General features: G+C 43.0%; 1 protein-coding gene across 1 annotated transcript in view; it reads right to left on the bottom strand.

The window, feature by feature from the left end:
* The window catches only part of LOC139263344 (neuroblast differentiation-associated protein AHNAK-like), a 163,253-nt gene that overhangs the window by 92,588 nt on the left and 44,233 nt on the right, over positions 1–26,432 (bottom strand). Inside the window, exon 3 of the mRNA XM_070879255.1 lies at positions 23,450–23,554. The gene's annotated coding sequence lies outside the window, so the exon portion shown is untranslated. The remainder of the gene's footprint in view (positions 1–23,449; positions 23,555–26,432) is intronic.

The following is a 26,432-nucleotide window of genomic DNA, read 5'->3' as shown; positions in this document are numbered from 1 at the left end:
TTTCTTTACTGCCTGCTGTACCTGCATGCCTACCTTCAATGACTGATGTACCATGACACCCAGGTCTCGTTGCACCTCCCCTTTTACTAATCTGTCACCATTCAGATAATAATCTACCTTCCTATTTTTGCCACAAAAGTGGATAACCTCATACTTATCCACATTATACTGCATCTGCCATGCATTTGCCATTCTCCTAACCTGTCCAAGTTCTCCTGCGGCCTCCTAGCATCCTCCTCGCAGCTCGCACTGCCAGTCAGCTTAGTGTCATCTGCAAACTTGGAGATATTACATTCAATTCCTTCGTCTAAATCATTAATGTAGATTGTAAATAGTTGGGGTCCCAACACTGAACCCTGCAGCACCCCACTAGTCACTGCCTGCCATTCTAAAAAGGACCCATTTAGTCCCACTCTTCTCATTGCTGCTCTTCATGAAAGAAAACACCACCCAAATTGAAAACTATACAATTTATCAGAAGATATCTGCAGTTATTATCCTTAACTAGGATGTCAGTCTTCATCCTAGTCAAGCTTTGAAATATAGGCTGCAACTATCTCAGTTGCAGAGCATTTGCAATCATGAAGTTCCTATGTGCAACCTTTAATGATGTCTGGAGCGTCATTCTCTTTAAATTCAGTTGTTATAGTGTATTGCTGTCATCAGTATCACACTGCTATTTATGTAACCCCATGCCACAACAGTAGTATACTGCTGTTGCTGTCAGCTGATGCAACGATGTCAACAACATGAAACCACCTCCAAAACATAGCACTGCAGTGTAAACTGTATGGTATCTGGGCCTTCCTCTAGGAGTACCCTTGAAGTTCTGTCATAGATTCTTTCAATCTTCATTGCCTCTATCTCAGATTTAAAATCATACTAACTTATGTGGCAAGACCTGTCTAAAATACAGTGTCAATCTTCACCACATCCAAGCAATAGATTTTCATCACTTTTGCTTTGTTCCATCAGTTGTATAATAGCTGACTTTTCCATATTTTCCAAACTCTTTTTAAAATTCAGATGCATTCACAATCTATTTCTGCAGATTGTTACATAGAATTACATATTTAGGGGGTTTGGTAGCATAGTGGTTATGTCACTGGACTAGTAATTCAGAGTACTGGACTAATGACTAATCAAATCCAAACACGGCAGCGGAGGAATTTAAGTTAAAGAAATCTGACATTAAAAAAACCTAGTTTCAGTAATGGTGACCATGAAACTGTTGGATTGTCATAAAAACCCATCTGATTCACTAATGTCCTTTAGGGAAAGAAATCTGCCATCCTTACCTGGTCTGGCCTATATGTGACTCCAGAGCCACAAAAATGTGGTTGACTTTTAACTGCTCTCTAAAATGGCCGAGTAAGCCACTTATTCAAGAAGGTGACCCACCACCACCTTCGAGGCCAATTAGGGACCGGCATCCTGGCGAAACTTACATCCTGTTAATGAACTTAAAAACCATGCAGCACAAAAACAGGCCATTTGGCCCAAGTGGTCTATTCCCACTGGGCCAAACTTGCTCTGAGGTTCCCTCCCTGCCCAAACCCTAAACTCACATCTTTCTCCAGTTTCTCTCTGATCTCCCCTCTTGACCTCTCCATGCTCATCTTGTCCATGAGACCCACTTCCTGTTCCCTTGACCCTATTCCCACTAAACTGCTGACCACCCAACTTCCCTTTCCGGCTCCCATGTTAACGGTTCTCTCTCCTCAAAAAACCAACCCTTGACCATCTCCAAACTCCCTTTCCTCTCCAAATTCCTTGAACGTGTTGTCGCCTCCCAAATCTGTGCCCATGTTTTCCACAACTCCATGTTTGAATCCCTTCAATATGGTTTCCGCCCCTGCCACAGTACTGAAACGGCTCTCATCAAAGTCACAAATTACATCATTTGTGACTGTGACAAAGGTAAACTATCTCTCCTCATCCTCCTCAACCTGTCTACAGTCTTTGACACGGCTGACCACTCCATCCTCCTCCAACGCCTCTCCACTATCGTCCAGCTGGGTGGGACTTCACTCGCCTGGTTCCATTGTTACCTATCTGATGGTAGCCAGAATATCACCTGCAATGTCTTCTCTTCCCTCTCCCGCATCATTATCTCTGGTCAAGCATCTATCCTTGGCCCCCTCCTATTATCCAAAAACATGGCATTAGATTCCACATGTATGCTGACACCACCCAGCTCTACCTCTCCACCACTTCTCTTGACCCTTCCATGGTCTCTTGGATGAGCAGAAATTTTCTCCAATTAAATATTGGGAAGACCGAAGCCATTGTCTTTGGTCCCCGCCACAAACTGCGTTCCCTAGCCAACGACTCCATCCCTCTCCCTAGCATCTATCGGAGGCCGAACCAGACTGTTCGCAACCAAGGTGTCATATTTTACCCTACAATTAGCTTCCGGCCACATATTCGCGGCATTGCTAAAACCGCCTATTTCCACGTCCATAACATTGCCTGCCTCCGACCCTGCCTCAGCTCATCTGCTGCTGAAACCCTCATTCATGACTTTGTTACCTCTAGACTTTACTACTCCAATGCACTCCTGACTGGCCTCCCACATTCTACCCTACGTAAACGTGAGGTCATTCAAAACTCGGCAGCCCATGTCCTAACTCACACCAAGTCCCGTTCACCCATCACCCCTGTGCTCGCTGACCTACATTGGCTCCCGGTTAAGCAACGCCTCGATTTCAAAATTCTCATCCATGTTTACAAATCCCTCCATGGCCTCGCCCCTCCCTATCTCTGTAAAGTCTTTCAGCCTCACAACCCTCCTGAGATGTCTGCGCTCCTCAAATTCTGCCCTCTTGAGCATCTCTGATTATAACTGCTTGACCATTGGTGGCCGTGCATTCAGCTGCCTGGGCTCTAAACTTTGGAAATCCCTCCCTAAACCTCTCTACATCTCTTTCCTCCTTTGCAACGCTCCTTAAAACCTACATCATTGGCCAAACTTTAGGTCATCTGCCCTAATTTCTTCTTGTGTGCCTCAGTGTCAAATGTATTTATTTGTTTTATCTTATAACACTGCTGTGAAGCGCCTTGGGACATTTTGCTACGGGGGGCAGAAGCAAAAGATAGAAAGAAGAAAAGTAAAAGTGGAGGGCAGAGAAACCCAAGGCAAAATCAAAAAGGGCCACATTACAGTAAACTTCTAAAGGGGCAAAGTGTGTTAAAAAGACAAGCCTGAAGATTCTGTGCCTCAATGCGAGGAGTATTCATAATAAGGTGGATGAATTAACTGCGCAGGCAGCAATTAACGAATATGATATAATTGGCATCACGGAGACATGGTTCCAGGGTGACCAAGGCTGGAAACTCAACATCCAGGAGTATTCAACATTCAGGAAGGATAGACAGAAAGGAAAAGGAGGTGGGGTAGCATTGCTGGTTAAAGAGGAAATTAACACAATAGTAAGGAAGGACATTAGCTTGCAGGATGTGGAATCTGTATGGATGGAGCTGCGGAATACCAAAGGGCAGAAAACGCTAGTGGGAGTTGTGTACAGAGCACCAAACAGTAGTAGTGAGGTTGGGGACAGCACCAAACAAGAAATTAGGGATGCGTGCAATAAAGGTACAGCAGTTATCATTGGCGACTTTAATCTACATATAGATTGGGCTAACCAAACTGGTAGCAATGTGGTGAAGGAGGATTTCCTAGAGTGTATTAGGGATGGTTTTCCAGACCAATATGTCGAGGAACCAACTAGAGGGCTGGTCATCCTGGACTGGGTGATGTGTAATGAGAAAGGACTAATTAGCAATCTTGTTGTGTGAGGCCCCTTGGGGAAGAGTGACCATAATATGGTAGAATTCTTTATTAAGATGGAGAGTTACACAGTTAATTCAGAGACTAGGGTCCTGAACTTAAGGAAAGGTAACTTCGATGGTATGAGACGTGAAATGGCCAAGATAGACTGGAGAATGATACTTTAAGGGTTGAGGTGGATAAGCAATGGCAATCATTTAAAGATCACATGGATGAACTTCAACAATTGTACATCCCTGTCTGGAGTAAAAATAAAACGGGGAAGGTGGCTCAACCGTGGTTAACAAGGGAAATTAAGGACAGTGTTAAATCCAAGAAGAGGCAGATAAATTGGCCAGAAAAAGCAGCAAATCCGAGGTCTGGGAGAAATTTAGAAATCAGCAGAGGAGGACAAAGGGTTTAATTAGGAGGGGATAAATAGAATATGAGCGGAAGCTTGCTGGAAAAATAAAAACTGACTGCAAAAGCTTCTATAGATATGTGAAGAGAAAAGGATTAGTGCAGATAAATGAAGGTCCCTTGCAGTCAGAATCAGGTGAATTTATAATGGGGAACAAAGAAATGGCAGACTACTTTGGTTCTGTCTTCATGAAGGAAGACACAAATAACCTTCTGGAAATACTAAGGGACCGAGGGTCCAGTGAGAAGGAGGAACTGAAGGAAATCCTTATTAGTCGAGAAATTGTGTTAGGGAAATTGATGGGATTGAAGGCCGATAAATCCCCAGGGCCTGATAGTCTACATCCCAGAGTACTTAAGGAAGTGGCCCTAGAAATAGTGGATGCATTGGTGATCATTTTCCAACAGTCTATCGACTCTGGATCAGTTCCTATGGACTGGAGGGTAGCTAATGTAACACCACTTTTTAAAAAAGGAGGGAAAGAGAAAATGGGTAATTATAGACTGGTTAACCTGACATCAGTAGTGGGGAAAATGTTGGAATCAATTATTAAAAATGAAATAGCAGCGCATTTGGAAAGCAGTGACAGGATCAGTCCAAGTCAGCATGGATGTATGAAAGAGAAATCATGCTTGACAAATCTTCTAGAATTTTTTGAGGATGTAACTAGTAGAGTGGACAAGGGAGAACCAGTGGATGTGGTGTATTTGGACTTTCAAAAGGCTTTTGACAAGGTCCCACACAAGCGATTTGTGTGCAAAATTAAAGCACATGGTATTGGGGGTAATGTTCTGACGTGGATAGAGAACTGGTTGGCAGACAGGAAGCAGGCAGTGACTAGTGGGGTGCCGCAGGGCTCAGTGCTGGGACCCCAGCTATTTACAATATGCATCAATGATTTAGATAAAGGAATTGAGAGTAATATCTCCAAGTTTGCAGATGACACTAAGCTGGGTGGCAGTGTAAGCTGTGAGGAGGATGCTAAGAGGCTGCAGGGTGACTTGGACAGGTTAGGTGAGTGGGCAAATGCATGGCAGATGCAGTATAATGTGGATAAATGTGAGGTTATCCACTTTGGTGACAAAAACACAAAGGCAGAATATTATCTGAATGGCGGCAGATTAGGAAAAGGGGAGGTGCAACGAGACCTGGGTGTCATGGTACGTCAGTCATTGAAAGTTGGCATGCAGATACAGCAGGTGGTGAAAAAAGCAAATGGTATGTTGGCCTTCATAGCTAGGAGATTTGAGTATAGGAGCAGGGAGGTCATACTGCAGTTGTACAGGGATTTGGTGAGGCCACACCTGGTGTTCAGTTTTGGTCTCCTAATCTGAGGAAGAATGTTCTTGCTATTGAGGAAGTGCAGCGAAGGTTCACCAGACTGATTCCTGGAATGGCAGGACTGACATATGAGAAGAGACTGGATCGACTGGGCCTGTATTCACTGGAGTTTAGAAGGATGAGAGGGGATCTCATAGAAACATTTAAAATTCTGACGAGACTGGACAGGTTAGATGCAGGAAGAATGTTCCCGATGTTGGGGAAGTCCAGAACCAGGGGACACAATCTAAGGATAAGGGGTAAGCCATTTAAGACTGAGATGAGGAGAAACTTCTTCACTCAGAGAGTTGTTAATCTGTGGAATTCTCTACCGCAGAGAGTTGTTGATGCCAGTTCATTGGATATATTCAAGAGGGAGTTAGATATGGCCCTTACGGCTAAAGGGATCAAGGGGTATGGAGAGAAAGCAGGAAAGCGATACTGAGGTGAATGATCAACCATGATCTTATTGAATGATGCTGCAGGCTCGAAGGGCCGAATGGCCTACTCCTGCACCTATTTTCTATATTTCTATGTTTCTATGTTAATGTAAATTTAATGCCCTTATTTAAAAAAGGAAGCAGACAGAAAGCAGAAAACTATAGACAAGTTAGCCTAACATCTCTCGTTGGGAAATGTTGGAGTCCATTATTAAGGAAGCAGTAGCAGGATATTTGGAAAAGCATGATTCATTCAAGCAGAGTCAGCATGGTTTTATGAAAGGGAAATCATGGTTGACAAATTTTCTGGAGTTCTTTGAGGATGTAACGAGTAGGATGGATAAGGGGGAACTAGTGGATGTGGATTTCCAGAAGGCATTCGATAAGGTGCCACATAAAAGGTTGCTGCACAAGATAAAAGCTCACGGGGTTGGGGGTAATATATTAGCATGGATAGAGGATTGGTTAGCTAACAGAAAACAGAGAGTCGGGATGAATGGGTCATTTTCCAGTTGGCAAACTGGGGGTGCCACAGGGATTGGTGCTGGGGCCTCAACTATTTACAATCTATATTAATGACTTGGATGAAGGGACTGAGTATAATGTAGTGAAGTTTGCTGATGATACAAAGATTGGTGGGACAGCAAATTGTGAGGAAGACACAAAAAATCTGCAAAGGGATATAGACAGGCTAAGTGAATGGGCAAAAATTTGACAGATGGAGTATAACATGGGAAAATGTGAGTTTATCCACTTTGGCAGAAATAATAGAAAAACAAATTATAATTTAAATGGAGAAAAATTGCAAAGTGCTGCAGCACAGAGGGACCTGGGGGTCCTTCTGCATGAAACACAAAAAGTTAGTATGCATGTACAGCAAGTAATCCAGAAAGGCCAATGGAATGTTGGCCTTTATTGGCAATGGGGTAGAATATAAAAGCAGAGAAGTCCTGCTACAACTGTACAGGGTAGTACCTAGAGTACTACGTACAGTTTTGGTCTCCGTATTTAAGGAAGGATATACTTGCATTGGAGGCTGTTCAGAGAAAGTTCACTAGGTTGATTCCGGAGATGAGGGGGTTGACTTATGAAAATAGGTTGAGTAGGTTGGGCCTATACTCAATGGTGTTCAGAAGAATGAGAGGTGATCGTATCGAAACATATAAGATAATGAGGGGGCTTGACAAGGTGGATGCAGAGAGGATATTTCCACTCATAGGGGAAACTAAAACTAGGGGGTATAGTCTCAAAATAAGGGGCCGCCGATTTAAAACTGAAATGAGGAGGAATTTCTTCTCTCAGTGGGTTGTAAATCTGTGGAATTCTCTGCCCCAGAGAGCTGTGGAGGCTTGGTCATTGAATATATTTAAGGTGGAAATAGACAGATTTTTGAGCGAGAAGGGAATAAAGGGTTCTGGGGAGCAGGCAGGGAAGTGGAGCTGAATCCATGATCAGGTCAGCCATGATCTTATTAAATGGCGGTGCAGGCTCAAGGGGCAAAATGGCCTACTCCTGCTCCTACTTCTTATGTTCTTATGTTAAAGGTGCTATATAAATAAAAGTTGTTGTTGCTGTTGTTATACTCCACACGAGCCACCTCCCACCCTACTTTATCGAACTCTATTAGCATATAATTCTATTCCTTTCTCCCTCATTTACTTATCTAGATTCCCTTTAAGGAATCTATGCTATTCACAACAACTACTCCACTCTCTGGGTAAAAAAGTTTCTCCTTATTTTCATATTGGATCTATTAGTGACTATCTTATATTTACGGCCTCCAGGCAGAAGGCCTGATTGTGCTATCAGCTCTTCTCAATGTCAAAGATTTACAGGCAGTGCAGGAATTTGGTTTTAAATTGCTTATATGAAGTTCAATCACCATCCTTTCAGCTTCATTCCACAGTGGTGCATTTAGACACTGTAAATGCAATATCCTGCTTGTACCACTCCTCAAGTGCTGCCAATACTGTGCTATAAATGTAGTGTATTGATTATGATTATTAACTATTCAGATCCTCCTCTATTAGAATGCTTAAATTCTCTTTTTGAGAAACTTCTGGTGGTCTTGGAAAAAATATTTACATATATGTAGACACACCAAGAACAGCAGCGAGCGCGGGCCTGGTTGGAAACAGAGCAGAGACTGAGGATTTAAAGAGCGGAGGTGAGAGAAAGAGAGAGGCTGGACACACCGGGAACAGCAGCGAGAGAACAAAAAACACAAGGAGTGACATCACAGGATAGCTGGTAACTGATTGGTTGGTAAAGGTTACACCATTTTTTTTCTATTCAAGTTAGGGGCCGGCGTTAAATAGCTGGTCAAATAGCGGGGTTAAGGAGCTAGCAGAGTTGTAACTGTTAATACTATATTAAACTAGTAACTGTTAATACTATATTAAATTAGTATGTGTTAATACTATATTAGATTAGTAACTCTAAATAATAAATATTAATAACTTGAATTAGATACATCTTAGTCTTAAGTTTCTGTAAAGTAGTGAATAGTCGAATAAATAAAGGCATGGCAGGACAGCTCAGTCCCGTGGAATGCACATCTTGTGCCATTTGGGAAATTCAGGACGTTTCCCGTACCCGGGACAAAAACACGTGCAGGAAGTGTCGCCAGCTGGAGGAGCTCAAACTCCGGGATTCGTAGCTTGAGCGGCAGCTGGCGTTCCTGCGGTGCATCCACGAGTCTGAGAGCTTTGTGGATAGCACATTTCAGGAGGTGGTCACCCCACAGATAGGGAGTGCATAGGCAGAGAGAGAATGGGTGGCCGCAGACAGAAAAGGAGGACCAAGCAAGTAGTGCTGAAGTCTCCTGAGTGCATCTTGCTCTCCAACCAGTATTCGGTTCTGAGTACTGGCGGGGGCGATGGTTCCTCTGGGAAATACAGCCAGGGCTAAGTCCGTGGCACCAAGGGTGGCTCAGCTGTACAGGAGGGAGAAATAGTGGTAAGGGATTCGATAGTTAGAGGATGAGACAGGCGTTTCTGTGGCCACAGACGTGACTCCAGGATGGTAAGTTGTCTCCCTGGTGCCAGGATCAAGGATGTCACTGATCAGCTGCAGAACATTCTGTCGAGGGAGGGTGAACAGCCAGAGGTCGTGGTGCATATCGGCACCAACAACACAGGTAGAAAGAAGAATGAGGTTCTGCAGGCAGATTTTAGGGAGCTAGGAAAGAGATGAAAAAGCAGGATCTCAAAGGTAGTAATTTCCAGATTACTACAGGTGCCATGTGCAAGTCAGTATAGAAATAGGAGGATAGAGCATATGAATGCATGACTGGAGAGATGGTGCCGGAGGGAGGGCTTCAGATTCTTCGGGAATTGGGACCAGTTCTGGGGGAGGTGGGACCTGTACAGGCCGGACAGGTTGCACCTCAACAGGGCCGGAACCAATATCCTCAAGGGGAGGTTTGCTGGTGCTGTTGGGGAGGGTTTAATCTAATTTGGCAGGGGAGTAGGCACCAGGATGTAACTTTAGCCAAGGGAAATAAGGTGCTTAAAGAATTGGGACAGGCAGAGAGCACTAAAGTAACAAAGAGTAAGGTATTAGATGAGGTTCAACTAAGAGAGAATACAGGATGGTCTAAGATGGGGTTACAGTGTATGTATGTGAACGCACGAAGCATAGTAAATAAGGTAAGGAAGCCGCAAGCACAAATGGCCACATGGGAATATGATGTTGTGGCAATAACTGAGACCTAGATCAAGAAAGGGCAGGATTGGCTATTAAATATTCCTGGTTATAAGGTGTTCAGAAAAGATAGGAGAGGAAAGTTAGGAGGTGGTGTGGCAGTATTGGTTAAGGAGAATGTTACGGTGCTGGAGAGGGAGGATGTCCTAGAGTGGTCAAGGACAGAATCTATATGGCGAGAGTTAAGAAATAATAGAGGTGCCATTACACTACGATGTGCAGTACTCAGGGACAGGAGGGTGTGACTGCGAGTCAGGAAGGTATGGGGAGCCAGGATGCAGTGATGGACAAGCCTCAGCCCTTGACCCTGTCCAACAGGTACGAGGTACTTGCTTCCTGTATGGATGAGGAAAAGGACTGCAGGGTGGATGGACAAACTGACCATGGCACCGTGCTACAGGGGACCATCCAAGTGGGGGAAGAAGGAAGGAATGTGGTAGTAGTAGGGAACAGTATAGTCAGGGGGATAGTAACTGTTCTCTGCAGCCGCGACAGGGCGTTCCGGAGACCAGGGTTAAGAATATCTCCTCATGGCTGGAGAAGAACTTGGAGGGGGAGGGGGAGGATCCAGTTGTCATGGTCCATGTAGGAATCAATGACATAGGTAGAACTAAGAATGAGTTTCTGCTGAGGGAGTTTGAGGAGCTAGGGCCTAAATTACTAAGCAGAACCTCAAAGGTAATAATCTCTGGATTACTACCTGAGCCACGTGTAAGTTGACACAGGGTCAAGCAGATCAGCGAGTTAAATGCGTGGCTCAAAGAGTGGTGTGGGACACCGGCACCAGTACTGGGGAAAGAGGGAGATGTTCTATCGGGACGGGCTTCACTTAAACTGGGCTGGGACCAGAATCCTGGTGAATCGTATAACTAGGGCAATAGATAGGGCTTTAAACTAAAAAATGTGTGGGGGGGTGGGGGGGTGGGTCAGGTGAGGGGAAATTTAGATATCGAAAGAGAAAGGTCAATGCAATAGAGCAGTGTAACGATTTGGGTAAAAATAAGCAGAGTGTGACAGGAAGGGACAGAGAGTTTAATGGTAGCAGAGAATAAAGTCAAAGCAGGGAATAATGGTAAAAAATATAAATTAAAGGCTCTTTATCTGAATGCATGGAGCATTCGTAACAATATAGATGAACTACTGACACAAATAGAGATAAATGGGTTGGATCTAATAGCCATTACAGACGTGGTTGCAAGTGACCAAGATTGAGAACTAAATGTTCCAGGTACTTGACGTTTCGAAAAGACAGGCAGAATGGTAAAGGAGGTGGGGGGTAGCACTGATAATAAAGGATGACATAAGGACAGTAGAGAGAAAGGATCTTGGCTCAGAAGATCAGGAAGTAGAATCAGTAGGGTGGAGATAAGGAATAACAAGGGGCAGGAAACACTGGTGGGAATAGTATATAGGCCCCCTAACAGTAGCTATACCATTGGACAGAATATTTATCAAGAAATAGTAGGAGCTTGTAACAAAGGTAATGCAATAATCGTGGGGGACTTTAATCTTCATATAGACCGGGCAAATCAAATTGGCAAAGGTAGTCTGGAGGATGAGTTCATGGAATGCATCGGGACAATTTCCGAGAACAATACGTCATGGAACTAACCATGGAACAGGTTATTTTCGATCTTGTATTGTGTAATGAGTCAGGGTTAATTAGCAATCTCATAGTAAAAGATTCTCTGGGGCAAAGTGTCATAATACCGAAAGAAATATGTTACGTTTGAGAGTGACTTGCCTAAGTCTGAAACAAGAGTCTTAAACTTAAATAAAGCCAATTACATAGGTATGAAGGGTGAGTTGGCCAAGGTGGATTGGAAAAATAGATTAAAAGGTATGGTAATAGATAAGCAGTGGTGAGCATTTAAAGAAATATTTCATAATGCTCAACAAAAATACATTCCATTGAGAAACAAAAACTACACCGGAAAAGTGATCCATCCATGGCTAACTAAAGAAGTTAAGGAAAGCATTAAATTGAAAGAAGAAGCTTATAATGTTGCGACGAATAGTAGTAAGCCTGAGGATTGGGAGAGTTTCAGAAACCAAATAACCAAAAAATTGATAAAAATTGAAAAAATAGACTGAGAGAAAACTAGCAAGAAATATAAAAACAGAATGTAAAAGCTTCTACAAGTATGTAAAAAGGAAATGAGTACCAAAAGTAAACATTGGTCTCTTAGAGGCTGAGGCAGGAGAAATTATTATGGAGAATAAGGAAGTGGCAGAAACGTTAAACAAATATTTTGTATCTGTCTTCACAGTAGAAGATGCAAAAAGCATGCGTAAAATGGTGGGGAACCAAGGGTCTAATGAGGGTGAGGAAGTTAATGTAATTCATATCAGTAAAGAAAAAGTATTAGAGAAACTAATGGGACAAAAAGCTGACAAATCCCCTGGACCTGACGGCTTACATCCTAGGGTTCTAAAAAAAGTGGCTGCAGTGATGGTGGATGCATTGGATTTGATCTTTTAAAATTCTCTAGATTCTAGAACGGTCCCAGCGGATTGGAAGGCAGCAAATGCAACTATTCAAGAAAGGAAGGAGAGAGATAACAGGGAACTACAGGCCAGTTAGCCTGACATCAGTTATTGGGAAAATACTGGAATCCATTGTTAAGAAAATGGTATCAGGGCTCTTTGAAAATCATAACATGATTAGGCAGAGTCAACATGGTTTTATGAAAGGAAAATCGTGTTTGACAAATTTATTGGAGTTTTTTGAGGATGTAACTAGCAGGTAGATAAAGGGGAAACATAGAAAATAGGTGCAGGAGTAGGCCGTTCGGCCCTTCGAGCCTGCACCACCATTCAATAAGATCATGGCTGATCATTCACCTCAGTACCCTTTCCTGTTTTCTCTCCATACCCCTTGATCCCTTTAGCCGTAAGGGCCATATCTAACTCCCTCTTGAATATATCCAATGAACTGGCATCAACAACTCTCTGCGGTAGGGAACCAGTAGTATATTTGGATTTCCAAAAGGCATTTGATAAGGTGCCACATAAAAGAATATTACACAAGATAAGGACTCATGGGATTGGAGGTAATGTATTAGCATGGATAGAGGATTAGTTAACGGAGAGAAAACAAAGAGTAGAGCTAAACAAGTCTTTTTCAGTTTGAACATAAGAACATAAGAACATAAGAATTTGGAACAGGAGTAGGCCATCTAGCCCCTCGAGCCTGCTCCGCCACTCAACAAGATCATGGCTGATCTGGCCGTGGACTCAGCTCCACTTACCCGCCCGCTCCCCATAACCCTTAATTCCCTTATTGGTTAAAAATCTATCTATCTGTGATTTGAATACATTCAATGAGCTAGCCTCAACTGCTTCCCTGGGCAGAGAATTCCACAGAGTCACAACCCTCTGGGAGAAGAAATTCCTTCTCAACTCTGTTTTAAATTGGCTCCCCCGTATTTTGAGGCTGTGCCTCCTAGTTCTAGTCTCCCCCACCAATGGAAACAATCTCTCTGCCTCTATCTTGTCTATCCCTTTCATGATTTTAAATGTTTCTATAAGATCACCCCTCATCCTTCTGAACTCCAACAAGTAAAGACCCAGTCTACTCAATCTATCATCATAAGGTAACTCCCTCATCTCCGGAATCAGCCTAGTGAATCGTCTTTGTACCCCCTCCAAAGCTAATATAACCTTCCTTAGGTAAGGTGACCAAAACGGCACGCAGTACTCCAGATGGGACCTCACCAATACCCTGTACAGTTGCAGCAGGACCTCCCTGCTTTTGTACTCCATCCCTCTCACAATGAAGGCCAACATTCCATTCGCCTTCCTGATTACCTGCTGCACCTGCAAACTAACTTTTTGGGATTCATGCACAAGGACCCCCAGGTCCCTCTGCACCGCAGCATGTTGTAATTTCTCCCCATTCAAATAATATTCCCTTTTACTGTATTTTTTTCCAAGGTGGATGACCTCACATTTTCCGACATTGTATTCCATCTGCCAAACCTTAGCCCATTCGTTTAACCGATCTAAATCTCTTTGCAGCCTCTCTGTGTCCTCTACACAACCTGCTTTCCCACTAATCTTTGTGTCATCTGCAAATTTTGTTACACTACACTCTGTCCCCTCTTCCAGGTCATCTATGTATATTGTAAACAGTTGTGGTCCCAGCACCGATCCCTGTGGTACACCACTAACCACCGATTTCCAACCCGAAAAGGACCCATTTATCCCGACTCTCTGCTTTCTGTTAGCCAGCCAATTCTCGATCCATGCTAATACATTTCCTCTGACTCCGCATCCCTTTATCTTTTGCAGTAACCTTTTGTGTGGCACCTTATCGAATGTCTTTTTGAAATCTAAATACACCACATCCATCGGTACACCTCTATCCACCATGCTCGTTATATCCTCAAAGAATTCCAGTAAATTAGTTAAACATGATTTCCCCTTCATGAATCATAGAAACATAGAAACATAGAAAATAGGTGCAGGAGCAGGCCATTCAGCCCTTCTAGCCTGCACCGCCATTCAATGAGTTCATGGCTGAATATGAAACTTCATTACCCCCTTCCTGCTTTCTCGCCATAACCCTTGATCCCCCGAGTAGTAAGGACTTCATCTAACTCCCTTTTGAATATATTTAGTGAATTGGCCTCAACTACTTTCTGTGGTAGAGAATTCCACAGGTTCACCACTCTCTGGGTGAAGAAGTTTCTCCTCATCTCGGTCCTAAATGGCTTACCCCTTATCCTCAGACTGTGACCCCTGGTTCTGGACTTCCCCAACATTGGGAACATTCTTTCTGCATCTAACCTGTCTAAACCCGTCAGAATTTTAAACGTTTCTATGAGGTCCCCTCTCATTCTTCTGAACTCCAGTGAATACAAGCCCAGTTGATCCAATCTTTCTTGATAGGTCAGTCCCGCCATCCCGGGAATCAGTCTGGTGAACCTTCGCTGCACTCCCTCAATAGCAAGAATGTCCTTCCTCAAGTTAGGAGACCAAAACTGTACACAATACTCCAGGTGTGGCCTCACCAAGGCCCTGTACAACTGTAGCAACACCTCCCTGCCCCTGTATTCAAATCCCCTCGCTATGTTGCGTCTGCTTGATTGCACTATTCCTATCTCGATGTCCCGCTATTTCTTCCTTAGTGATAGCTTCAAGCATTTTCCCCACTATAGATGTTAAACTAACCGGCCTATAGTTACCTGCCTTTTGTCTGCCCCCCTTTTTAAACAGAGGCGTTACATTAGCTGCTTTCCAATATTGGCAGGCTGTAACTAGAGGGGTGCCGCAAGGATCAGTGCTGGGGCCTCAGCTATTTACAATGTGTAATAATGACCTAGGTGAAGGGATCAAGTGTATCTAAGTTTGTTGATGATACAAAGCTAGGTGGGACAGTAAGCTGTGAGGAGAACACAAAGTGTCTGCAAAGGGATATAGATATGAGTGGGCAGTAAGGTGGCAGATGGAATCTAATGTAGAGAAATGTGAAGTTATTCACTTGTTAGGAAGAATAAAAAAACAGAATATTTTTTAAATGGAAAGAAACTTTTAAATGTTGGTGTTCAGAGAGATTTGGGCGTCTTTGTGCAAGAAACACAGAAAGCTAGCATGCAGATACAGCAAACAATAAGGAAGGCAAATGGCATGGTGTCCTTTATTGCAAGGGGGTTGGAGTTTAAGAGTAAGGAAGTCTTACTACAATATTTCAGTACTGTGCACAGTTTTGGTCGTCTTATCTAAGGAAGGATATGCTTGCCTTGGAGACGGTGCAACGAAGGTTCACTAGATTGATTCCTGGGATGTGAGGGCTGTCTGAGAGATTGTTTATAATGGGCCTATGCTCTCTGCAGTTTAGAAGAATGAGAGGCGATCTCATTAAAACATACAAAATTCTGAAGGGGATTGACAGGGTAGATGTTGATAGATTGTTTCCTGGCTGGAGTGTCTAGAACTAGGGGGAACAGACTCAGGATAAGGGGTAGGCCATTTAAGACAGAGATGAGGAGGAATTTCTTCACTCAGAGGGTTGTGAATCTTTAGAGTTCTCTGCTCCAGAGGGCTATGGATGCTGAGTCTCTGAATATATTCAAAGCTGAGATAGATAGATTTTTGGGGTCTAGGAGAATCAAGGGATATGGAGATCAGGAAAGTGGAGTTGAGGTCGATGATCAGCCATGATCTTATTGAAGGGTGGTGCAGGCTCAAAGGGTTGTATGGCCCACTCCTGCTCCTATTTCATGTTCTTATTCTAGAGACCACCAAATAGTGGTAAAGATATAGAGGAGCAAATTTGAAGAGAAATTACAGAGAGGTGCAAGAACTATAGAGTAGTAATAATGGGGGACTTCAACTATCCTAATATAAACTGGAATCGTAATAGTGGAAAGGGCAGAGAAGGGGAAGAATTTCTGAAGTGTGTTCAGGAGAACTTTCTTGATCAGTATGTTTCTGGCCCGACGAGGGAGGAGGCATTGCTGGATCTGGTTCTGGGGAATGAGGTCGGTCAGGTGGAGGAAGTGTCAGTAAGTGAACATTTACGGAACAGTGATCATAGTATCATAAGGTTTAGATTAGCTATGGAAACGGACAGGGAGCAATCTAGAATAAAAATGTTTAACTAGGGGAAGGACAATTTCAGTGGGATGAGAATGGATCTGGTCCGGATAAACTGGAATCTAAGATTGGCAGGCAAAACTGTCATGGATCAATAGGCTGCCTTTATAGAGGAAATAGCTTGGGTACATTTGAGGTACATTTACATGAGGGGGAAAGGTAGGGCATCTAAAGTCAGAGCTCCCTAGATGACGAAACAGATAGAGAATATGATAAAGCAGAAAAAGAGCGCGTATGGCAGATGTCAAGTTACAAACACATCTGTGAATCAGGCTATATATAGAAAGGTCAGAGGAGAAGTGAAAAAGAAAATAATAGGGGCAAAGAGAGGGTATGAGAATAGAATGGCATCCAACATAAAAGGTAATCCAAAAGTCTTCTATAGGCATATAAATAGTAAACGGGTTAGGAAGAGGAGGGGTGGGGCCAATTAGGGTCAAAATGGAGACTTTTGATGACAAAGAGGAGGGGTAAAAACTAAAAATCATGGTTTAAAAACTAGGATGAAAACACTCTACCTAAACGCACGCAGCAATCGAAATAAAGTAAATGAGTTGACGGCACAAATCATTACAAATGGGTATGATTTGGTGGCCATTACAGAAACATGGTTGCAAGGTGGCCAAGACTGGGAATTAAACATACAGGGGTATCTGACGATTCAGAAAGATAGGCAAGAAGGGAAAGGAGGTGGGGTAGCTCTGTTAATAAAGGATGATATCAGGGCAGTTGTGAGGGATGATATTGGCTCCAATGAACAAAATGTTGAATCATTGTGGGTGGAGATTAGAGATAGTAAGGGGAAAAAGTCACTGGTCGGCGTAGTTTATAGGCCCCCAAATAATAACTTCACGGTGGGGCGGGCAATAATCAAGGGAATAATGGAGGCATGTGAAAAAGGAACGGCAGTAATCATGGGGGATTTTAACCTACAGATCGATTGGTCAAATCAAATCGCAGGGGGTAGCCTGGAGGAGGAATTCATAGAATGCATACGGGATTGTTTCTTAGAACAGTATGTAACAGAGACTACAAGGGAGCAAGCCATCTTGGATCTGGTCCTGTGTAACGAGACAGGAAAAATAAACGATCTCCTCGTAAAAGATCCTCTCGGAATGAGTGATCTCAATATGATTGAATTTGTAATACAGATTGAGGATGAGAAAGTTGTGTCGGAAATGAGCGTACTATGCTTAAACAAAGGGGACTACAGTGGGATGAGGGCAGAGTTGGCTAAAGTAGACTGGAAACAAGGACGAAACGGTGGCACAATTGAGGAACAGTGGAGGACTTTTAAGGAGCTCTTTCATAGTGCGCAACAAAAATATACTCCAGTGAAAAAGAAGGGCGGCAACAGAAGGGATAACCAGCCGCGGATAACCAAGGAAATAAAGGAAAGTATCAAATCAAAGACCAATGCGTATAAGGTGGCCAAGGTTAGTGGGAAACTAGAGGATTGGGAAAATTTTAAGCAACAGCAAAGAATGACTAAAAAAGCAATAAAGAAAGGGAAGATAGATTACGAAGGTAAACTTGCGCAAAACATAAAAACAGATAGTAAAAGCTTTTACCGATATATAAAACGGAAAAGAGTGACTAAAGTAAATGTTGGTCCCTTAGAAGATGAAAAGGGGGATTTAATAATGGGAAATGTGGAAATGGCTGAGACCTTAAACAATTATTTTGCTTCCGTCTTCACAGTGGAAGACACAAAAACCTTGCCAAAATTTGCAGGCCACAGGAATATGGGAAGGGAGGACCTTGAGACAATCACTATCACTAGGGGGGGTAGTGCTGGACAGGCTAATGGGACTGAAGGTAGACAAGTCCCCTGGTCCTGATGAAATGCATCCCAGGGTATTAAAAGAGATGGCGGAAGTTACAGCAGATGCATTCGTTATAATCTACCAAAATTCTCTGGACTCTGGGGAGGTACCAGCGGATTGGAGAGCAGCTAATGTAACGCCTCTGTTTAAAAAAGGGGGCTGGCAAAAGGCACGTAACTATAGGCCGGTTAGTTTAACATCTGTAGTGGGGAAAATGCTTGAAACTATCATTAAGGAAGAAATAGTGGGACATCTGGATAGGAATAGTGCAATCAAGCAGACGCAGCATGGATTCATGAAAGGGAAATCATGTTTAACTAACTTACTGGAATTCTTTGAGGATATAACGAGCATGGTGGATAGAGGTGTACCGATGGATGTGGTGTATTTAGATTTCCAAAAGGCATTCGATAAGGTGCCACACAAAAGGTTACTGCAGAAGATAAAGGTACGCGGAGTCAGAGGAAATGTATTAGCATGGATAGAGAATTGGCTGGCGAACAGAAAGCAGAGAGTCGGGATAAATGGGTCCTTTTCCGGTTGGAAATCAGTGGTTAGTGGTGTGCCACAGGGATCAGTGCTGGGACCACAACTGTTTACAATATACATAGATGACCTAGAAGAGGGGACAGAGTGTAGTGCAACAAAATTTGCAGATGACACTAAGATTAGTGGGAAAGCGGGTTGTGTATAGGACTCAGAGAGGCTGCAAGGAGATTTGGATAGGTTAAGCGAATGGGCTAAGGTTTGGCAGATGGAATACAATGTCGGAAAGTGTGAGGTCATCCACCTTGGGAAAAAAAACAGTAAAAAGGAATATTATTTGAATGGGGAGAAATTACAACATGCTGTGGTGCAGAGGGACCTGGGGGTCCTTGTGCATGAATCCCAAAAGGTTAGTTTGCAGGTGCAGCATGTAATCAGGAAGGCAAATGGAATGTTGGCCTTCATTGCGAAAGGGATGGAGTACAAAAGCAGGGAGGTCCTGCTGCAACTGTACAGGGTATTGGTGAGGCCCCACCTGGAGTACTGCGTGCAGTTTTGGTCACCTTACTTAAGGAAGGATATACTAGCTTTGGAAGGGGTACAGAGATGATTCACTAGGCTGATTCCAGAAATGAGGGGGTTACCTTATGATGATAGATTGAGTAGACTGGGTCTTTATTCCTTGGAGTTCAGAAGGATGACAGAGGGTTGTGAATCTGTGGAATTCTCTGCCCAAGGAAGCAGTTGAGGCTAGCTCATTGAATGTTTTCAAGTCAAAGATAGATAGATATTTAACCAATAAGGGAATTAAGGGTTACGGGGAGAGGGCGGGTAAGTGGAGCTGAGTCCACGACCAGATCAGCCATGATCTTATTGAATGGCGGAGTAGGCTCGAGGGGCTAGATGGCCTACTCCTGTTCCTAATTCTTATGTTCTTATGTTCTTATGAGACCTATGCATGGAGACAGAAGGTATGACAGAGGTACTAAATGAGTATTTTGCATCTGTCTTCACCAAGGAAGAGGATGCTGCCATAGACATAGTGAAATAGGAGGTAATAGAGTCACTTGATAGGATAAAAATTGATAAAGAAGAAGTATTAGAAAGGCTGGCTGTACTTAAAGTAGACACTGAGGGAATAGAGGGCAGAAATCGCGGAGGTACTGGTCATAATATTCTAATCCTCCATCGATACGGGTGTGGTGCCAGAGGACTGGGGAATTGCCAATGTCACACCATTGTTCAAAAAAGGGTGTAAAGATAAACCCAGCAACTACAAGCCAGTCAGTTTAACCTCGGTAGTGGCAAAGATTTTAGAAACAGTGATCAGGGACAAAATTAACAGTCGCTTGGATAGAGGTGGATTCATCAAAGAAAGCCAGCATGGGTTTGTTAAAGGCAAATTGTGTTTAACCAACTTGATCGAGTTTTTTGATGAGGTAACAGAGAAAGTTGATGAGGGTAACGCGGTTGATGTAGTATACATGGATTTTCAAAAGGCGTTCGACAAAGTGCCACATAATTGGCTTGCCAGCAAAATTGAAGCCCATGAAATAAAAGGGACAGTAGTAGCCTGGATACCAAATTGGCTTAGTGTCAGGAAACAGAGTAGTGGTGAACGGTTGTTTTTTGGACTGGAGGAAGGTATACCGTGGTGTTTTTCAGGGGTCGGTTCTCGGACCACTGCTTTTCTTGATATATATTAATGACATGGACGTGGGCATACAGGGCACAATTTCTAAATTTACAGATGACACAAAACTTGGAAGTATAGTGAACAGTGATAGACTTCAGGAAGACATAGACAGGCTGGTGAAATGGGCGGACACGTGGCAGATGAAATTTAACGCAGAAAATGTGAAGTGATACATTTTGGTAGAAAGAATGAAAAGAGGGCATATAAACTAAATGATACAATCCTAAAGAGGGTGCACGAACAGAGAGACCTGGGGGTATGTGTGCATGAATCGTTGAAGGCTTAAGGGATCCTGGGCTTCATAAATAGAGGTATAGAGTACAAAAGTGTGGAAATGATGATGAACTTGTATAAAACACTGGTTTGGCCCCAACTGGAGTATTGTGCCCAATTCTGGGCACCACATTTAAGGAAAGATGTGAAGGCCATAGAGAAGATGCAGAAAAGATTTACGAGAATGATTCCAGGAATGAGGGACTTCAGTTACGTTGATAGACTGGAGAAGCTGGTGTTGTTCTCCTTGGAGCAGCGGAAATTGAGAGAAGATTTGATAGAGGTGTTCAAAATCATAAGAGGTCTCGACAGAGTAGATAGAGAGAAACTGTTCTCATTGGCAGAAGGGTCGAGCACCAGAGGACACAGATTTAAGGTGATTGGCAAAAAAAATCAAAGACGATGTAAGGAAAAACTTTTTTTACGCAGCGAGTGGTTAAGATCTGGAATGCACTGCCTGAAAGGGCGGTAGAGGCAGACTCAATTTTATCTTTCAAAATGGAGTTGGATAAGTATCTGAAGGAAAAAAAAATGCAGGGCTACAGAGAAAGGGCAGGAGAGTGGGATTGGCTAAGAGTCGGCATGGACTCAACGGGCTGAATGGCCTTCTTCTGTGCTGTAACCATTGTATGATTCTATGATAAGATGTTGTTCTCCTTAGAACAGCAAAGGTTAAGGGGAGATTTGATAGAGGTGTTCAAAATCATGAAGATCTTTGATAGATTAAATAAGGAGATACACTGTTTCCGGTGGCAGAAGGGTTGGTAACCAGAGGACACAGATTGAAGGCACGGTGTAATTGGCAAAAGAATCAGAAGTGACATGAGCAAACAAAAATACGCAGTGATAATCTGGAATGCATTGTCTGGGTGATAGAAGCAGATACAATAATAACGATCAAAAGGGAATTGGATAAATACTTGAAGAGGAAAAATTTGGTGGGCTGTGGGGAACGGGCAAGGGTAATTAGCAAGGATAATTACTAATTGGACTCTTTCAAAGAGCTGGCACAGGCATGATGTGCCGAATGTGCTGTATGATTCTATGATTCTATAGGAGAGGCAAAATCTGAAACATGGTGGTGTCAATCTTCATCCTACTCAAGCTTTGGACCAAGAGTGCAATCAAAGGCTGAGATTTTGCTCATCTCAGTGGGTCCGGTGTGGACGGTGTCAGTGGTGCATCACGGGCCTCCTGCTGGCTCCATCCCGCACAAAGTCACACTCACCTTCATCCTGCTGTGCCTCTCATCACATCCCCATCGTTCTGCCTTCCCTACCTTACTCCTGCACATCCTTACACCAATATACCTTGCACCTCCACCCATCCTCCTCTATCGACATTATCACTTCCCCATCTCACTAGCCACCCCTCACACTCACCCTCATCCTCGTGCAATCATACCAACTAATAACACACTTGGGTGTTTTATCCAATGTTCATGTAAAGTTTCTGATAATGTGCTATCAAACATTGAAATCTTTATTTTCAGCACTTTGCGCTCTTGGATAGATTTGTGTGCACCTTTGGAAGGGGGCAGTGAGTTGCACTGAATGGTGAGACGTAACGATTCCCCCGCAATGGTGATGAGTGTGAAAGGAATGGATTGGGCATTGTAGGGATGCTTTATGTTGTTGGTGTGGTGCCAACCTGGTGCATCATGTGGCAACCAGGATGTATAGCGTCAAGTGAAGTAAATCTGGCCATGGTGAGGCCATCCCTGACCTCCCAGGCAGCAATGTGCTCGGGTGCTGATGCCCTCTGTTCTGTGCAGCATCAGGTGATTGCGGAGAAGGTTGGTGTTGTTGTTGATGATGTTGGTGTGCCTGGTGCTGGTGGTGTTGGGGCTGATCGTAGTCAGATTCTAAGGACCAAGGTGAAACAGTATAAATGGTAACCATGCTGATGGAATAGATGGCAGGTGAAGTTGAGATGAAGGAAGCAATCTGTCAGTGGTGAGAGAGGTTGTTCCAATGAGGTGACACTGGATGGAGAGTTTGCTCCAAACACTTCAGCCTGCATAAAGCTCAATCTGTCTTCCAAATGGAGCAAGTAACAGCTTTGCACTTGGGAAGTGAACATCTGTGAGGTGGGAGCTTTTAAAGTACATTTCAAGTTGTCAACTAATCAACTGATTCAACGGCCATTCAACTCCTGCCTCAGGTTAAGAGCTGTGGTCCACGAGCAGCGTGGACCCTGTAGGCGAGCAGTTAAAAGTTAAAAGGTAAGGTTAAAACCATTATTAAAGGTCTGTCAACAAGCCAATAACTGCTTTAATTGGGTCACCCGCCTCTGTGGGTCGGGTCCCATCGAAGATCATAGTTACGCCATTGGGAAAGGTGTGTTTTGATGGGATGACAGTGGAGTCCCTACCTGCTGTCAAAAAAAATCAAATTTCCCACCCACCACCGATCCTGCTCGCTAAACCCCGGGAAAATCCTGACCATTCATGAAAATGTGCTTTCTGATTTTGAAGTGAATAACATCAAACGCATCAAAAAAAAAGTTTCTTCAACACTTTTAGCGCCGTTGACTCCTCATTTTCCTGCTATTGCTTAAACCTATAAGTCTAGGCTATACATATATACATCTCTCTGAATATATTAAGAGTTAATCTGGTTAAATTTAGTAGAATTGTTGTGTGTACAAGAATGACAGGATGAACTTTATTTGCAAACAGACAAATGCAGCACTGTAAAATAATTTCTGGATTCACCTTAACAGAGGGGGGGGGCAGTGGCAGGGAATTCCATAATTCAACATTCCTAGAAGGGAGTGGCGTTCACAGAAAATACATCTCGGGAAACCGTGGGAAGACGATCGATGAATTTTCATCTAATAACAGCTTGCAGATCTCCCCTGATTTTAGCCAGTTTTGTTATTGTCATTTCAACCTCACATTTATTTACTTACCTTTTTGTCTTTGTATTCTTCTGTCAGTGAGTAGTCATATACCGGTGAAGACCCTTGAGGCCTTGGTCTAAAAGTTTCTACAAATTCTGTTGGCAGCTCACATACCTATGAGAGAACGAATTACAAATATGAAACAACCTAAAACGAAATCAATACTTTAAAATAAATATTAACTAGTCTCCGCCATAGACACAATGGCCAAATGGCCTCCTTCTGTGCCGTATATTTCTATGATTTTATGATAGTCTCAATAAATAAAATGTCAATATGAAAGGCCAATCAGCATTTTATAATGGTCGTGCAGACAGAATCATGAAATAGATTTTTTTTTGAAACTTTTTATATTTTGCAATGGAATATCAATAATCAAAACATCCATTGACACTACTCTGAATGCATATGTGATTTTAAGTTCACTAACCATCTCTTAACACTTTGTATTAAGATCTAGACATTTCTGGAAAAGTGTTAAAAATTTAACAAAGTAATAAGAACACTCAAGGCCGAAACTAACACAAAAGAGCAATTGTATTTTATGTACATTTTGATTTCAGTTTATATGATAAAATTCTATGACAATGCATTTAATAAATCCTAAGTTTAATTTTTAAAACTACTTAATTAATAACCTTGTAGTAAAGGGGCCTTTGGGGAAGAGTGACCATAATATGTTAGAATTTTATATTGAGTTTGAAAGTGATTTAGTTAAATCCGAAACTCGGGTCTTAAATCTAAACAAAGCAAACTACGTAAATATGAGGGGCGAGTTGGCTAAGGTAGATTGGGAAACTACATTAAGAGGTATGATGGTAGACTAGCAATGGCTAGCATTTAAAGAATTAATACATAATTTTCAACAAACACACATTCCTTTAAGGCACAAAAATTAAGGAAAAGTGGTCCAACCGTGACTAAAAAGAGAAGTTAAAGATAGTATTAGATGAAATGAAGAGGCTTATAATGTTGCCAGAAAGAGCAGCTTGACGATTGGGAGGATTTTAGAATTCAACAAAGGAGGACCAAGAAATTGATAAAGAAAGGGAAAATAGAATATGAAGTAAACTAGCGAGAGACATAAAATAAGATGGATAAAGCTTCTATAGGTATGTAAAAAGGAAAAGATTAGCTAAAGTAAATGTGGGTCCCTTACAGGCTGAGATAGGAGAAATTATAATGGGAAATGAGGAAATGGCAGAGAAATTAAACAAATACTTTGTGTGCGTCTTCACAGAAGAAGACACAAAAAAACTCCCGGAAATAGTGGAGAACCAAGGGTCCAGCGGGAATGAGGAAAGGAAAGAAATTAGTATTAGTAAAAAAATAGTTCTGGAGAAATTAATGGGACTGAAAGCCGATAAATCCCCTGGACCTGATGGCCTACATCCTAGGGTTTTGACAGAGGTGGCTATAGAGATATAGGTTGCATTGGTTGTCATCTTCCAAAATTCCATAGATTCTAGAACTGTTCCTGCAGATTGGAAGGTAACTAATGTAACCCCACTATTTGAGAAAGGAGGGAGAAAGAAAATGGGGAAATTGCAGACCAGTTAGACTGACATCAATCCTAGGGAAAATGCTAGAATCTATTATTAAGGATGTGGTAACAGGGCGCTTAGAAAAGAATAATAGGAATGGGCAGAGTCAACACGGATTTATGAAATGGAATTCATGTTTGACAAAGTTTTTTGAGGTTGTAACTAATAGAATGGATAAGGGGGAACTGGTGGATGTGGTGTATTTGGATTTTCAGAAGGCATTTGATAAGATGCCACACAAGAGGTTATTAAACAAAATTAGGGCTCATGGGATTAGGGGGAATTAGCGGGTGTCTCACCCCTTGACTCCCAAAAACCTTTTCACCATCTCAAAGGCACAAGTCAGGAGTGTGATGAAATACTCTCCACTTGCCTGGATGAGTGCAGCTCCAACAACATGCAAGAAGCTCGACACCATCCAGGATAAAGCAGCCCATCCACCACCTTAAACATTCATTCCCTCCATCACCAATGTACCATGGCTGCAGTGTGTACTATTTACAAGATGCACTGCAGCAACTCACCAAGGCTTTTTTGGCAGCACCTCCCAAACCCGCGACCTCTACCACCTAGAAGGACAAGGGCAGCAGGCGCATGGGAACACCACCACCTCCACGTTCCCCTCCAAGTCACACACCATCCTGACTTGTAAGTATGTCGCCATTCCTTCATCATCACTGTGTCAAAATCCTGGAACTCTCTCCCTAACAGCACTGTGGGAGAACTTTCACCACAAGGACTGCAGCGGTTCAAGAAGGCGGCTCACCACCATCTTCTCAAGGGCAATTAGGGATGGGCAATAAATGCTGGCCTTGCCAGTGATACCCACATCCTCGGAATGAATAAATATATATATATATATATACTAGCATGGATTGAGGATTGGTTAATGGACAGAAAACAGAGAGTAGGAATAAACAGGTTATTTTCGGGTTGACAGGCTATAACTAGTGGAGTGCCGCAAGGATCGGTGCTTGGATCTTCGAGCGGGGAGCAGCGTCGAGGAGGGGCGGCCTATAAAAGGCCCGAGAGCGTAGGAGGCAGCGGGACTTCGAGCGGGGAGCAGCGTCGAGGAGGAGCGGCCTATAAAAGGCCAGCCAGTGCAGCTGCAGCATGGGCAGAAAGTAAACAAAGAAGTAGAAAGAAATCAAAAGGTGACATCACAGCCAAGGGGGTAAGTGATTGGCTGGTGATTGGTGAGTAGTTTTTCATTTCTTTTCCTTATCAGTAGGTAACCTTTATCATTGTTGTTGCTAAATTAATTTAATCTAAGGGTTAAGTCATGGCAGGAGAGCTCGGACACATGTTATGCTCCTCCTGTGCTATGTGGGAACTCAAGAGTCCCTACATGTGCGGGAAGTGTATCCTGCTGCAGTTCCTGACAGATCGCATTGTGGCACTGGAGCAGCGGGTGGATTCACTCTGGAGCATCCACAATGCTGAGGATA

This window comes from Pristiophorus japonicus, chromosome 4 (assembly GCF_044704955.1).
Source record: "Pristiophorus japonicus isolate sPriJap1 chromosome 4, sPriJap1.hap1, whole genome shotgun sequence".
Lineage (NCBI taxonomy): Eukaryota > Metazoa > Chordata > Chondrichthyes > Pristiophoridae > Pristiophorus > Pristiophorus japonicus.
The sequence above is the reverse complement of the archived record's forward strand: the minus strand, read 5'-3'. Positions and strand labels throughout refer to the sequence as shown.